The following is a 16,764-nucleotide window of genomic DNA, read 5'->3' as shown; positions in this document are numbered from 1 at the left end:
TGTTTATGCTTCCCAAATACTGCTTCATCAAAACTGCCCCATCAGAATTACCCCATCAAAACTGCCCCATCATATTCCTCTATTATAAATCAGTACATGGTGTGTCTGTCCCCTCCCCCAGGCTCTGTAATCAGCTGAGATGCTCCAGCCACCTTCCCCCCCTGTGTATAACAGAAGCTTTGGTAACCATGGCAACAAAACAAACACTAACAGTACACTCTGATTAATGGCTAAAATTTCCTGAAATGACCTCTAAACAAATGGCCGTATTTTAAAAACTATACATCCTACAGCGAAGATCTTTATATTGTGAGAATCACAAGACCCAGACCTAGATTTTGATGTATAGTATGTCTCTGAAATATTAAAAATGAAGGCACAGTCGCAGTTTAGAAATTGCCCTTCAAATTTGGAGGGGGCTAGAGTGTAGTTTCAATGAATGTCAATGGACGGCGTGAGTTGCAAACAAATGGTCATATTGTGAAAACTATCAGGACTATGGCTTAGCCGTGGACATGTTTAGTGGCAGCAGGGATAGCTGAACGTTTTGATATAAGATTTGTGTAGGTGGGCTTGAAAATGAGGGAGTGGCGGCAGTTTAGAAATCATGTTCTGATTTTCCAGCTTTTCTCATCTCCCACTCTAGTTTCCCCATTCATTCCTATGGGACCAATTTCGCCACAAAAATGACGATATTTCGTGAACCATTCGGTGAAACGTTCCACAAAGTAATAGCACACCATTCGGGAACAATCCGCACGTTTCGGTATATTACTTGTCTATGTAGTGTAAAAACTGTGGGAGGAGTTAGGGTGGTAAATTTGGCTATAATAATAAGAATAATATATATGTGAGATAACAGTAAGTGGTCTTGCTATGCAAGAACACTTAATAATATATATGTGAGATAACAATAAGTGGTCTTGCTATGCAAGAACACTTAATAAGAATAAGAATAATATATATGTGAGATAACAGTAAGTGGTCTTGCTATGCAAGAAAACTTAACTAGAAAAGCTACAATTTCTGGGGAAATTGTGAAAAGTGTTCTTACCTCTACAACTGGAGTGGGCGGAGTAACTGGGTGGAGTGGCTTGAGTAACTGTTGTGTGGTTGGAGTGGCTGGAGTAACTGTGAAAAGTGTTAAAAAGCTTAATATTTTAAAAAGTATAAATAGTAGTAAAAAAGTTGAAGTCTCATCATTAGCTGAAAGAGCTGAACATTTTTTTCAAAAATTATGATTTTTTTTTCAAAAATTATGATTTTTTTTTTTCAAAAATAATTTTTTTTTCAAAAATATTTTTTTTTTCAAAAATGATTTTATTTTTATTTTTTTAAAAAAATTTTTTTTTTTTTCAAAAATTATTTTTTTTTTTCAAAAATATTTTTTTTTTTTACATGGGGCGGTCATAATGTTTTGGCTGATCATGGGGTGGTCATAATGTTTTGGCTGATCATGGGGTTGTCAGCTTTTGTCACCTTCCACTCTAGTTTTGAACATTTCGCTATTCATTCCTATGGGACCAATTTTGCCGCAAAAACGACATTTCGTGGACCATTCGGCGAAACGTTCCACAAAGTAATAGCACACCAATCGGGAAAAATCCGCTCGTTTCGGTATATTACTTGTCTCTGTAGTGTAAAAACTGTGGGAGGAGTCTACAGGCATTATCAAGTCTAGCAGATGAAGTCACATGCATTTGGGGTGTCTCAGCATCTTGTGTTTACAACCACTGTTTCCTAGCAACACTCATGCCCTGTTTATGCTTCCCAAATACTACTTCATCAAAACTGCCCCATCAGAATTACCCCATCAAAACTGCCCCATCATATTCCTCTATTATAAATCAGTACATGGTGTGTCTGTCCCCTCCCCCGGGCTCTGTAATCAGAGCTGAGATGCTCCAGCCACCTCCCCCCTGTGTATAACAGAAGCTTTGGTAACCATGGCAACAAAACAAACACAGTACACTCTGATTAATGGCTAAAATTTCCTGAAATGACCTCTAAACAAATGGCCGTATTTTAAAAACTATACATCCTACAGCGAAGATCTTTATATTGTGAGAATCACAAGACCCAGACCTAGATTTTGATGTATAGTATGTCTCTGAAATATTAAAATTGAAGGCACAGTCGCAGTTTAGAAATTGTACTTCAAATTTGAAGGGGCTAGAGTGAAGTTTCAATGAATGTCAATAGATGGCGTGAGTTGCAAACAAATGGTCATATTGTGAAAACTATCAGGACTATGGCTTAGCCGTGGACATGTTTAGTGGCAGCAGGGATAGCTGAATGTTTTGATATAAGATTTGTGTAGGTGGGCTTGAAAATGAGGGAGTGGCGGCAGTTTAGAAATCATGTTCTGATTTTTCAGCTTTTGTCACCTCCCACTCTAGTTTCCCCATTCATTCCTATGGGACCAATTTCGCCGCAAAAACGACGATATTTGTGAACCATTCGGCGAAATGTTCCACAAAATAATAGCACACCATTCGGGAACAATCCGCACGTTTTGGTATATTACTTGTCTATGTAGTGTAAAAACTGTGGGAGGAGTTAGGGTGGTAAATTTGGCTATAATAATAATAATAATAACTAGAAAAGCTACAATTTCTGGGGAAATTGTGAAAAGTGTTCTTGCCTCTACAACTGGAGTGGGCGGAGTAACGGGGTGGAGTGGCTTGAGTAACTGTTGTGTGGCTGGAGTAACAGTAATAAAATTCGGCAAAACGTTCCACAAAGTAAAAGCACACCAATCGGGAACAATCCGCACGTTTCGGTATATTACTGTCTATGTAGTGTAAAAACTGTCAATGTAGTTTAAAAGCTGTGGGAGGAGTTAGGGTGGTATGATGATGGGATTGTCAGCTTTTGTCACCTCCCACTCTAGTTTTGAACATTTCGCCATTCATTCCTAAGGGACCAATTTCGCCGCAAAAACAACGATATTTTGTGAACCATTCGGCAAAACGTTCCACAAAGTAATAGCACACCATTCGGGAACAATCCGCACGTTTCTGTATATTACTTGTCTATGTAATGTTAAAAATTGTAGGAGGAGTTAGGGTGGTAAATTTGGCTATAATAATAATAATATATATGTGAGATAACAGTAAGTGGTCTTGCTATGCAAGAACACTTAATAAGAATAACTAGAAAAGCTACAATTTCTGGTGAAATTGTGAAAAGTGTTCTTGCCTCGACAATTGGAGTGGGCGGAGTAACTGGGTGGAGTGGCTTGAGTAACTGAAAAGTGTTAAACAGCTTAATATTTTAAAAAGTATAAATAGTAGTAAAAAAGTTGAAGTCCCATCATTAGCTGAAAGAGCTGAACATTTTTTTCAAAAGTTTTTTTTTTTTCAAAAATATTTTTTTTTTTTTTTTTTCAAAAATATATATTTTTTTTTTCAAAAATATTTTTTTTTTTCAAAAATATATTTTTTTTTTCAACCAAAACATTATGACCACCCTATGATCAGCCAAAACATTATGTCCACCCCATGAAAAAAAATAAATATTTTTGAAAAAAAAAAAATTCATTTTTGAAAAAAAAAAAAAATTCATTTTTGAAAAAAAAAAATTATTTATGAAAAAAAAAAATATTTTTGAAAAAAAAAAATTATTTTTGAAAAAAAAAAAATGACATTGAGGCCGGATTCACACTGGTATTTTTCAGCTTTTCACAAAGTTCCACAAGGTAATAGCACACCAATTAAATGACATTGAACATTTCACCAATCGGGAACAATTGGCACGTTTCGGTATATTACTTGTCTCTGTAGTGTAAAAACTGTGGGAGGAGTTAGGGTGGTAAATTTGGCTATAATAAGAATAAGAACTAGAAAAGCTACAATTTCTGGGGAAATTGTGAAAGTGTTCTTGCCTCTACAACTGGAGTGGGCGGAGTAACTGGGTGGGGTGGAGTGGCTTGAGTAACTGTGAAAAGTGTTAAAAAGCTTAATATTTTAAAAAGTATAAATAGTAGTAAAAAAGTTCCATCATTAGCTGAAAGAGCTGAACATTTTTTTCAAAAGTAATTTTTTTTTTTTTCAAAAATGAATTATTTTTTTTCAAAAATGATTTTTTTTTCAAAAATGAATTTTTTTTTAAAAATGATTTTTTTTTTCAAAAATGATTTTTTTTTTTTTTTCAAAAATGATTTTTTTTTTTCAAAAATGATTTTTTTTTTTTCAAAAATGAATTTTATTTTTTTTTTTCAAAAAGGATTTTTTTTTTTTTTTTTCAAAAATATATATTTTTTTTATTAGGCGGTCATAATGTTTTTTCTGATCATGGGGTGGTCATAATGTTTTGGCTGATCATGGGGTTGTCAGCTTTTGTCACCTCCCACTCTAGTTTTGAACATTTCGCCATTCATTCCTATGGGACCAATTTCGTCGCAAAAACGACGATATTTCATGAACCATTTGGCGAAACGTTCCACAAAGTAATAGCACACCAATCGGGAACAATCCGCACGTTTCGGTATATTACTTGTCTCTGTAGTGTAAAAACAGTGGGAGGAGTCTACAAGCATTATCAAGTCTAAAAGATGAAGTCACATGCATTTGGGGTGTCTCAGCATCTTGTGTTTACAACCACTGTTTCCTAGCAACGCTCATGCCCTGTTTATGCTTCACAAATACTGCTCAATACACAATAGACAGGACCATGATAGATGTAGTAACTATGCAGTAATTCAAATGGCCGTATTTTAAAAACTATAAATCCTACAGTGAAGATCTTTATATTGTGAGAATCACAAGACCCAGACCTAGATTTTGATACATAGTATGTCTCTAAAATATTAAAAATGGAGGCACGGTCGTAGTTTAGAAATTGCCCTTCAAATTTGAAGGGGCTAGAGTGTAGTTTCAATGAATGTCAATGGACGGCGTGAGTTGCAAACAAATGGTCATATTGTGAAAACTATCAGGACTATGGCTTAGCCGTGGACATGTTTAGTGGCAGCAGGGATAGCTGAACCTTTTGATATAAGATTTGTGTAGGTGGGCTTGAAAATGAGGGAATGGTGGCAGTTTAGAAATCATGTTCTGATTTTTCAGCTTTTGTCACCTCCCACTCTAGTTTCCCCATTCATTTCTATGGGACCAATTTTGCCGCAAAAACGATGATATTTCGTGAACCATTCAGCGAAACATTCCACAAAATAATAGCACACCATTCGGGAACAATCCGCACGTTTCGGTGTATTACTTGTCTATGTAGTGTAAAAACTGTGGGAGGAGTTAGGGTGGTAAATTTGGCTATAATAATAATAATAACTAGAAAAGCTACAATTTCTGGGGAAATTGTGAAAAGTGTTCTTGCCTCTACAACTGGAGTGGGCGGAGTAACTGGGTGGAGTGGCTTGAGTAACTATTTTAAAAAGTATCAATAGTAGTAAAAAAGTTGAAGAAGTCCCATAATTAGCTTAAAGAGCTGAACATTTTTTTCAAAAATGAATTTTATTTTTTTCAAAAATGATTTTTTTTTCACAAATAATTTTTTTTTTCAAAAATTTTTTTTTTTAAATGATTTTTTTTTTCAAAATTTTTTTTTTTTTTAAATGAATTTTATTTTTTTTTTCAAAAATGAATTTTATATTTTCAAAAATGATTTTTTTTTTTCAAAAATGATTTTTTTTTTCAAAAATTATTATTTTTTTTTTTTCAAAAATGATTTTTTTTTTTCAAAAATGATTTTTTTTTTTTTCAAAAATGAATTTTATTTTTTTTTTTTCAAAAAGGATTTTTTTTTTTTTTTTTTCAAAAATATATATTTTTTTTATTAGGCGGTCATAATGTTTTTTCTGATCATGGGGTGGTCATAATGTTTTGGCTGATCATGGGGTTGTCAGCTTTTGTCACCTCCCACTCTAGTTTTGAACATTTCGCCATTCATTCCTATGGGACCAATTTAGTCGCAAAAACGACGATATTTCGTGAACCATTTGGCGAAACGTTCCACAAAGTAATAGCACACCAATTAAATGACATTGAGGCCGGATTCACACTGGTATTTTTCAGCTTTTCACACAGTTCCACAAGGTAATAGCACACCAATTAAATGACATTGAACATTTCGCCATTCATTCCTATGGGACCAATTTCGCTGCAAAAACTACAATATTTCGTGGACCATTCGGAGAAACGTTCCACAAAGTAATAGCACACCAATCGGGAACAATCCACACCTTCGATATATTACTGTCTATGTAGTTTAAAAGCTGTGGGAGGAGTTAGGGTGGTATGATCATGGGGTTGTCAGCTTTTGTCACCTCCCACTCTAGTTTTGAACATTTCGCAATTCATTCCTATGGGACCAATTTCGCCGCAAAAACGACGATATTCCGTGAACCATTCGGCGAATGTGTAAAAACTGTGGGAGGAGTTAGGGTGGTAAATTATCAGCATTATCAAGCCTCGCAGATGAAGGTATGGCCACATGCATTTGGGGGGTTTCAGCATCTTGTGTTTACAACCACTGTTTCCTAGCAACGCTCATGTACTGTTTATGCTTCACACGCACTGCTCAATACACAACACAATGTAATTTCTACACAATACAATTCCAATCAAAACTGCCCCATCATATTGCCACCATCAAAACTGCCCCATCATAATTGCCCCACCAAAACTGCCCTATCATATTGCCACCATCAAAACTGCCCCATCAGAATTGCCCTATCAAAACCGCCCCATCATAATTGCCTCATTAAAACTGCCCCATCAGAATTGCCCTATCAAAACTGCCCCATCATAATTGCCCCATTAAAACTGTCCCATCATAATTGCCCCACCAAAACTGCCCCATCATATTGCCACCATCAAAACTGCCCCATCAGAATTGCCCTATCAAAACTGCCCCATCATAATTGCCCCATTAAAACTGCCCCATCAGAATTGCCCTATCAAAACTGCCCCATCATATTCCTCTATTATAAATCAGTACATGGTGTGTCTGTCCCCTCCCCCGGGCTCTGTAATCAGAGCTGAGATGCTCCAGCCACCTCCCCCACTGTGTATAACAGAAGCTTTGGTAACCATGGCAACAAAACAAACACAGTACACTCTTATTAATGGCAAAAATTTCCTGAAATGACCTCTAAACAAAAAGCTTTTTCCCAAAAACTATAAATCCTACAGCGAAGATCTTTATATTGTGAGAATCACAAGACCCAGACCTATATTTTGATGTATAGTATGTCTCTGAAATATTAAAAATAAAGGCACAGTCGCAGTATAGAAATTGCCCTTCAAATTTGGAGGGGTCTAGAGTGTAGTTTCAATGAATGTCAATGGACGGCGTGAGTTGCAAACAAATGGTCATATTGTGAAAACTATCAGGACTATGGCTTATCCGTGGACATGTTTAGTGGCAGCAGAGATAGCTGAACGTTTTGATATAAGATTTGTGTAGGTGGGCTTGAAAATGAGGGAGTGGCGGCAGTTTAGAAATCATGTTCTGATTTTTCAGTTTTTGTCACCTCCCACTCTAGTTTCCCCATTCATTCCTATGGGACCAATTTCGCCGCAAAACGACGATATTTTGTGAACCATTCGGTGAAACGTTCCACAAAATAATAGCACACCATTCGGGAACAATCCGCACGTTTCGGTATATTACTTGTCTATGTAGTGTAAAAACTGTGGGAGGAGTTAGGGTGGTAAATTTGGCTATAATAATAATAAGAACTAGAAAAGGTACAATTTCTGGGGAAATTGTGAAAGTGTTCTTGCCTCTACAACTGGAGTGGGCGGAGTAACTGGGTGGGGTGGAGTGGCTTGAGTAACTGTGAAAAGTGTTAAAAAGCTTAATATTTTAAAAAGTATAAATAGTAGTAAAAAAGTTCCATCATTCGCTGAAAGAGCTGAACATTTTTTTCAAAAGTAATTTTTTTTTTCAAAAATGAATTTTTTTTATTCAAAAATTATTTTTTTTCTTCAAAAATTAATTTTTTTTTCTTCAAAAATTAATTTTTTTTTTCAAAAGTAATTTTTTTTTTCAAAGGTAATTTTTTTTTTCAAAAATGAATTTTTTTATTATAAAAATAATTTTTTTTTCGAAATTATTTTTTTTTTAAAGTAATTTTTTTTTCAAAAATAATTTTTTTTTTCAAAAATATTTTTTTTTTTAAATATATATTTTTTTCAAAAATAATTTTTTTTTTAAAAGTAATTTTTTTTTCAAAAATATTTTTTTTTTCAAAAATAATTTTTTTTTTTCAAAAATAATTTTTTTTTTTTCAAAAATATTTTTTTTTTTCAAAAATGATTTTTTTTTTTTTCAAAAATAATTTTTTTATTTTTTTTAAAAATTATTTTTTTTTTTCAAAAATATTTTTTTTTTTACATGGGGCGGTCATAATGTTTTGGCTGATCATGGGGTGGTCATAATGTTTTGGCTGATCATGGGGTTGTCAGCTTTTGTCACCTCCCACTCTAGTTTTGAACATTTCGCCATTCATTCCTATGGGACCAATTTCGCCGCAAAAACGTCATTTCGTGGACCATTCGGCGAAACATTCCACAAAGTAATAACACACCAATCGGGAACAATCCGCTCGTTTCGGTATATTACTTGTCTCTGTAGTGTAAAAACTGTGGGAGGAGTCTACAAGCATTATCAAGTCTAGCAGATGAAGTCACATGCATTTGGGGTGTCTCAGCATCTTGTGTTTACAACCACTGTTTCCTAGCAACGCTCATGCCCTGTTTATGCTTCCCAAATACTACTTCATCAAAACTGCCCCATCAGAATTACCCCATCAAAACTGCCCCATCATATTCCTCTATTATAAATCAGTACATGGTGTGTCTGTCCCCTCCCCCGGGCTCTGTAATCAGAGCTGAGATGCTCCAGCCACCTCCCCCCTGTGTATAACAGAAGCTTTGGTAACCATGGCAACAAAACAAACACAGTACACGCTGATTAATGGCTAAAATTTCCTGAAATGACCTCTAAACAAATGGCCGTATTTTAAAAACTATACATCCTACAGCGAAGATCTTTATATTGTGAGAATCACAAGACCCAGACCTAGATTTTGATACATAGTATGTCTCTGAAATATTAAAATTGAAGGCACGGTCGCAGTTTAGAAATTGCCCTTCAAATTTGAAGGGGCTAGAGTGTAGTTTCAATGAATGTCAATGGATGGCGTGAGTTGCAAACAAATGGTCATATTGTGAAAACTATCAGGACTATGGCTTAGCCGTGGACATGTTTAGTGGCAGCAGGGATAGCTGAATGTTTTGATATAAGATTTGTGTAGGTGGGCTTGAAAATGAGGGAGTGTCGGCAGTTTAGAAATCATGTTCTGATTTTCCAGCTTTTGCCATCTCCCACTCTAGTTTCCCCATTCATTCCTATGGGACCAATTTCACCGCAAAAACTACGATATTTCGTGAACCATTCGGCGAAACGTTCCACAAAGTAATAGCACACCATTCGGGAACAATCCGCACGTTTCGGTATATTACTTGTCTATGTAGTGTAAAAACTGTGGGAGGAGTTAGGGTGGTAAATTTGGCTATAATAATAATAAGAACTAGAAAAGGTACAATTTCTGGGGAAATTGTGAAAGTGTTCTTGCCTCTACAACTGGAGTGGGCGGAGTAACTGGGTGGGGTGGAGTGGCTTGAGTAACTGTGAAAAGTGTTAAAAAGCTTAATATTTTAAAAAGTATAAATAGTAGTAAAACAGTTCCATCATTCGCTGAAAGAGCTGAACATTTTTTTCAAAAGTAATTTTTTTTTTCAAAAATGAATTTTTTTTAATCAAAAATGATTTTTTTTTCTTCAAAAATGATTTTTTTTTTCAAAAGTAATTTTTTTTTTCAAAGGTAATTTTTTTTTCAAAAATGAATTTTTTTATTTCAAAAATAATTTTTTTTTCGAAATTATTATTTTTTTTAAAGTAATTTTTTTTTCAAAAATAATTTTTTTTTTTCAAATATATTTTTTTTTCAAAAATAATTTTTTTTTTAAAAGAAATTTTTTTTTCAAAAATATTTTTTTTTTTCAAAAATAATTTTTTTTTTCAAAAATATTTTTTTTTCAAAAATATATATATTTTTTTTTCAAAAATGATTTTTTTTTTTAAAAAATTATTTTTTTACTTTTTTCAAAAATATTTTTTTTTTTATTAAGCTTTTTAACACTTTTTCACAGTTACTCAAGCCACTCCACCCCACCCAGTTACTCTGCCCACTCCAGTTGTAGGTGGCTGGAGCATCAAAAATATTTTTTTTTTTACATGGGGCGGTCATAATGTTTTGGCTGATCATGGGGTGGTCATAATGTTTTGGCTGATCATGGGGTTGTCAGCTTTTGTCACTTCCCACTCTAGTTTTGAACATTTCGCCATTCATTCCTATGGGACCAATTTCGCCGCAAAAACGTCATTTCGTGGACCATTCGGTAAAACATTCCACAAAGTAATAACACACCAATCGGTAACAATCCGCTCGTTTCGGTATATTATTTGTCTCTGTAGTGTGAAAACTGTGGGAGGAGTCTACAAGCATTATCAAGTCTAGCAGATGAAGTCACATGCATTTGGAGTGTCTCAGCATCTTGTGTTTACAACCACTGTTTCCTAGCAACGCTCATGCCCTGTTTATGCTTCCCAAATACTGCTTCATCAAAACTGCCCCATCAGAATTACCCCATCAAAACTGCCCCATCATATTCCTCTATTATAAATCAGTACATGGTGTGTCTGTCCCCTCCCCCGGGCTCTGTAATCAGCTGAGATGCTCCAGCCACCTTCCCCCCTGTGTATAACAGAAGCTTTGGTAACCATGGCAACAAAACAAACACTAACAGTACACTCTGATTAATGGCTAAAATTTCCTGAAATGACCTCTAAACAAATGGCCGTATTTTAAAAACTATACATCCTACAGCGAAGATCTTTATATTGTGAGAATCACAAGATCCAGACCTAGATTTTGATGTATAGTATGTCTCTGAAATATTAAAAATGAAGGCACAGTCGCAGTTTAGAAATTGCCCTTCAAATTTGGAGGGGGCTAGAGTGTAGTTTCAATGAATGTCAATGGACGGTGTGAGTTGCAAACAAATGGTCATATTGTGAAAACTATCAGGACTATGGCTTAGCTGTGGACATGTTTAGTGGCAGCAGGGATAGCTGAACGTTTTGATATAAGATTTGTGTAGGTGGGCTTGAAAATGAGGGAGTGGCGGCAGTTTAGAAATCATGTTCTGATTTTCCAGCTTTTGTCATGGGGGTGGTCATAATGTTTTGGCTGATCATGGGGTTGTCAGCTTTTGTCACTTCCCACTCTAGTTTTGAACATTTCGCCATTCATTCCTATGGGACCAATTTCGCCGCAAAAACGTCATTTCGTGGACCATTCGGCAAAACATTCCACAAAGTAATAACACACCAATCGGGAACAATCCGCTCGTTTCGGTATATTATTTGTCTCTGTAGTGTGAAAACTGTGGGAGGAGTCTACAAGCATTATCAAGTCTAGCAGATGAAGTCACATGCATTTGGAGTGTCTCAGCATCTTGTGTTTACAACCACTGTTTCCTAGCAACGCTCATGCCCTGTTTATGCTTCCCAAATACTGCTTCATCAAAACTGCCCCATCAGAATTACCCCATCAAAACTGCCCCATCATATTCCTCTATTATAAATCAGTACATGGTGTGTCTGTCCCCTCCCCCGGGCTCTGTAATCAGCTGAGATGCTCCAGCCACCTTCCCCCCTGTGTATAACAGAAGCTTTGGTAACCATGGCAACAAAACAAACACTAACAGTACACTCTGATTAATGGCTAAAATTTCCTGAAATGACCTCTAAACAAATGGCCGTATTTTAAAAACTATACATCCTACAGTGAAGATCTTTATATTGTGAGAATCACAAGACCCAGACCGCAGTTTAGAAATTGCCCTTCAAATTTGAAGGGGCTAGAGTGTAGTTTCAATGAATGTCAATGGACGGTGTGAGTTGCAAACAAATGGTCATATTGTGAAAACTATCAGGACTATGGCTTAGCCGTGGACATGTTTAGTGGCAGCAGGGATAGCTGAACGTTTTGATATAAGATTTGTGTAGGTGGGCTTGAAAATGAGGGAGTGGCGGCAGTTTAGAAATCACATTCTGATTTTACAGCTTTTGTCATCTCCCACTCTAGATTCCCCATTCATTCCTATGGGACCAATTTCGCCGCAAAAACCACGATATTTCGTGAACCATTCGGCGAAATGTTCCACAAAGTAATAGCACACCATTCGGGAACAATCCGCACGTTTCGGTATATTACTTGTCTATGTAGTGTAAAAACTGTGGGAGGAGTTAGGGTGGTAAATTTGGCTATAATAATAAGAATAAGAACTAGAAAAGGTACAATTTCTGGGGAAATTGTGAAAAGTGTTCTTGCCTCTACAACTGGAGTGGGCGGAGTAACTGGGGGGAGTGGCTTGAGTAACTGTTGTGTGGTTGGGATGGCTGGAGTAAGGGCTCTTTCACACGGGGCGGATCAGTGATGATCCGCCCCGTGAACACCCGCTGGCTCAGCGGGGATCGCTCCGCCGATCCCCGCTGAGCAGAAAGATGACAGGTCCATCGCTGCACGCTGTGCAGCTACGGACCTGTCAGAGAGCCGCTCTCCCCTATGGGGGATCGGATGATGACGGACCGTAGTGTCCGTCGTCACCCGATCCGATCCGAAAACGGATGGAAAAGTAGGTTTTTCCTCCGTTACACTTTTCGGATCGGAGCGGCGTCGGATGTCAGCGGACATGTCACCGCTGACATCCGACGCTCCATAGGGATACATGTATGTCCGTTTTTCATCCGAAAACGGAAGGATGAAAAACGGACATACGGATCCCCCGTGTGAAAGAGCCCTAACTGTGAAAAGTGTTAAAAAGCTTAATATTTTAAAAAGTATAAATAGTAGTAAAAAAAGTTGAAGTCTCATCATCAGCTGAAAGAGCTAAACATTTTTTTCAAAAATTATGATTTTTTTTTCAAAAATTATGATTTTTTTTTTCAAAAATGATTTTATTTTTATTTTTTTCAAAAATTATTTTTTTTTTTTCAAAAATATATATATTTTTTTACATGGGGCGGTCATAATGTTTTGGCTGATCATGGGGTGGTCATAATGTTTTGGCTGATCATATGGTTGTCAGCTTTTGTCACCTCCCACTCTAGTTTTGAACATTTCGCCATTCATTCCTATGGGACCAATTTCGCCGCAAAAACGTCATTTCGTGGACCATTCGGCGAAACATTCCACAAAGTAATAACACACCAATCGGGAACAATCCGCTCGTTTCGGTATATTACTTGTCTCTGTAGTGTAAAAACTGTGGGAGGAGTCTACAAGCATTATCAAGTCTAGCAGATGAAGTCACATGCATTTGGGGTGTCTCAGCATCTTGTGTTTACAACCACTGTTTCCTAGCAACGCTCATGCCCTGTTTATGCTTCCCAAATACTACTTCATCAAAACTGCCCCATCAGAATTACCCCATCAAAACTGCCCCATCATATTCCTCTATTATAAATCAGTACATGGTGTGTCTGTCCCCTCCCCTGGGCTCTGTAATCAGAGCTGAGATGCTCCAGCCACCTTCCCCCCTGTGTATAACAGAAGCTTTGGTAACCATGGCAACAAAACAAACACTAACAGTACACTCTGATTAATGGCTAAAATTTCCTGAAATGACCTCTAAACAAATGGCCGTATTTTAAAAACTATACATCCTACAGCGAAGATCTTTATATTGTGAGAATCACAAGACCCAGACCTAGATTTTGATGTATAGTATGTCTCTGAAATATTAAAATTGAAGGCACGGTCGCAGTTTAGAAATTGCCCTTCAAATTTGAAGGGGCTAGAGTGTAGTTTCAATGAATGTCAATGGACGGCGTGAGTTGCAAACAAATGGTCATATTGTGAAAACTATCAGGACTATGGCTTAGCCGTGGACATGTTTAGTGGCAGCAGGGATAGCTGAACGTTTTGATATAAGATTCGTGTAGGTGGGCTTGAAAATGAGGGAGTGGCGGCAGTTTAGAAATCATGTTCTGATTTTCCAGCTTTTGTCACCTCCCACTCTAGTTTCCCCATTCATTCCTATGGGACCAATTTCGCCGCAAAAACGACGATATTTCGTGAACCATTCGACAAAATGTTCCACAAAGTAATAGCACACCATTCGGGAACAATCCGCACGTTTCGGTATATTACTTGTCTATGTAGTGTAAAAACTGTGGGAGGAGTTAGGGTGGTAAATTTGGCTATAATAATAAGAATAATATATATGTGAGATAACAATAAGTGGTCTTGCTATGCAAGAACACTTAATAATAATAATATATATGTGAGATAAAAGTAAGTGGTCTTGCTATGCAAGAACACTTAACTAGAAAATGCATTTCCTGGGGAAAATGCGTGGGAATGCTGAATTGCTAAAACGGCCGCCATCAAAACTGCCCCATCATACTGCCATCAAAACTGCCACATCAGAATTGCCCCATCAAAATTGTCCCCATTAAAACTGCCCCATCATATTGCCACCATCAAAACTGCCCCATCAGAATTGCCCCATGAAAACTGCCCTATCATATTGCCACCATGAAAACTGCCCCATCAGAATTGCCCTATCAAAACTGCCCCATCATATTGCCACCATCAAAACTGCCCCATCATATTGCCACCATCAAAACTGCCCCGTCAGAATTGCCCCATCAAAACTGCCCCATCAGAATTGCCCCATCAAAACTGCCCCATCGGAATTGCCCCATCAAAACTGCCCCATCATATTGCCACCATGAAACTGCCCCATCAGAATTGCCCTATCAAAACTACCCCATCATATTGCCACCATCAAAACTGCCCCATCATATTGCCACCATCAAAACTGCCCCATCAGAATTGTCCCATCAAAACTGCCCCATCATATTCCTCTATTATAAATCAGTACATGGTGTGTCTGTCCCCTCCCCCGGGCTCTGTAATCAAAGCTGAGATGCTCCAGCCACCTCCCCCCCTGTGTATAACAGAAGCTTTGGTAACCATGGCAACAAAACAAACACAGTACACTGATTAATGGCTAAAATTTCTTGAAATGACCTCTAAACAAAAAGCTTTTTCTCAAAAACTGTAAAAGATATCAAACTGAAAAGATAGAGCCAGATAGCTGAATATTTTGAGAACATTTTAAAGTTTGTTTGGTGTCTCTAGGTGAAAGTATGAAGGAGCTGAAACTTTTGGGAGCGGAAGAAGAATTTAAGGATTTCAAGCATGCTCCCATTGACTTCAATGTTAAAAAAAAGTGTTAAAAGCTAAATATTTTAAAAAGTATAAATGGTAGAAAAAAAGTTGAAAACGAGAACACATCAGCTAAAAGAGACGAACATTTTAATAGTTGAATGGTTTTAATAGCTGAAAGTATGCAGAAGTTACGCAGAAACAAAAAACGTACGGAATAAGAAGAAAAATAAACTAGAAAATGCATTTCCTGGGGAAAATGCGTGGGAATGCTGAATAGCTAAATTGCTAAAACGGCCGCCATCAAAACTGCCCCGTCATACTGCCATCAAAACTGCCCCATCAGAATTGCCCCATCAAAATTGTCCCCATTAAAACTGCCCCATCAAAACTGCCCCATCATATTGCCACCATCAAAACTGCCCCATCAGAATTGCCCCATCAAAACTGCCCCATCATATTGCCACCATCAAAACTGCCCTATCAGAATTGCCCCATCATATTACCACCATCAAAACTGCCCCATCATATTGCCACCATCAAAACTGCCCCCATCATATTGCCATCAAAACTGCCCCATCAGAATTGTCCCCATCAAAACTGCCGCATCATATTGCCACCATCAAAACTGCCCCATCAGAATTGCTCCATCAAAACTGCCCCATCATATTGCCACCATCAAAACTGCCCCCATCAAAACTGCCCCATTAGAATTGCCCCATCAAAAATTTCCCCATCAAAACTGCCCCATCATATTGCCACCATCAAAACTGCCCCATCAGAATTGCCCCATCAAAACTGCCCCATCATATTTCCACCATCAAAACTGCCCCCATCAAAACTGCCCCATCAGAATTGCCCCATCAAAACTGCCCCATCAGAATTGCCCTATCAAAACTGCCCCATCATATTGCCACCATCAAAACTGCCCCATCAGAATTGCCCCATCAAAACTGCCTCATCAGAATTGCCCCATCAAAACTGCCCCATCATATTGCCACCATCAAAACTGCCCCATCAGAATTGCCCCATCAAAACTGCCCCTCATATTGCCACCATCAAAACTGCCCCATCAAAACTGCCCCATCAGAATTGCCCCATCAAAACTGCCCCATCATATTGCCACCATCAAAACTGCCCTATCAGAATTACCCCATCAAAACTGCCCCATCATATTCCTCTATTATAAATCAGTACATGGTGTGTCTGTCCCCTCCCCCGGGCTCTGTAATCAGAGCTGAGATGCTCCAGCCACCTACCCCCTGTGTATAACAGAAGCTTTGGTAACCATGGCAACAAAACAAACACAGTACACTCTGATTAATGGCTAAACTTTCCTGAAATGACCTCTAAACAAAAAGCTTTTTCTCAAAAACTGTAAAAGATATCAAACTGAAAAGATATAGCCAGATAGCTGAATATTTTGTGAACATTTTAAAGTTTGTTTGGTGTCTCTAGGTGAAAGTATGAAACTGAAAGTATGAAGCTGAAACTTT

This window comes from Aquarana catesbeiana, linkage group LG07 (genome assembly GCF_042186555.1).
Source record: "Aquarana catesbeiana isolate 2022-GZ linkage group LG07, ASM4218655v1, whole genome shotgun sequence".
In the NCBI taxonomy this organism is placed as follows: Eukaryota; Metazoa; Chordata; class Amphibia; order Anura; family Ranidae; genus Aquarana; species Aquarana catesbeiana.
Note: the sequence above shows the minus strand (reverse complement) of the source record.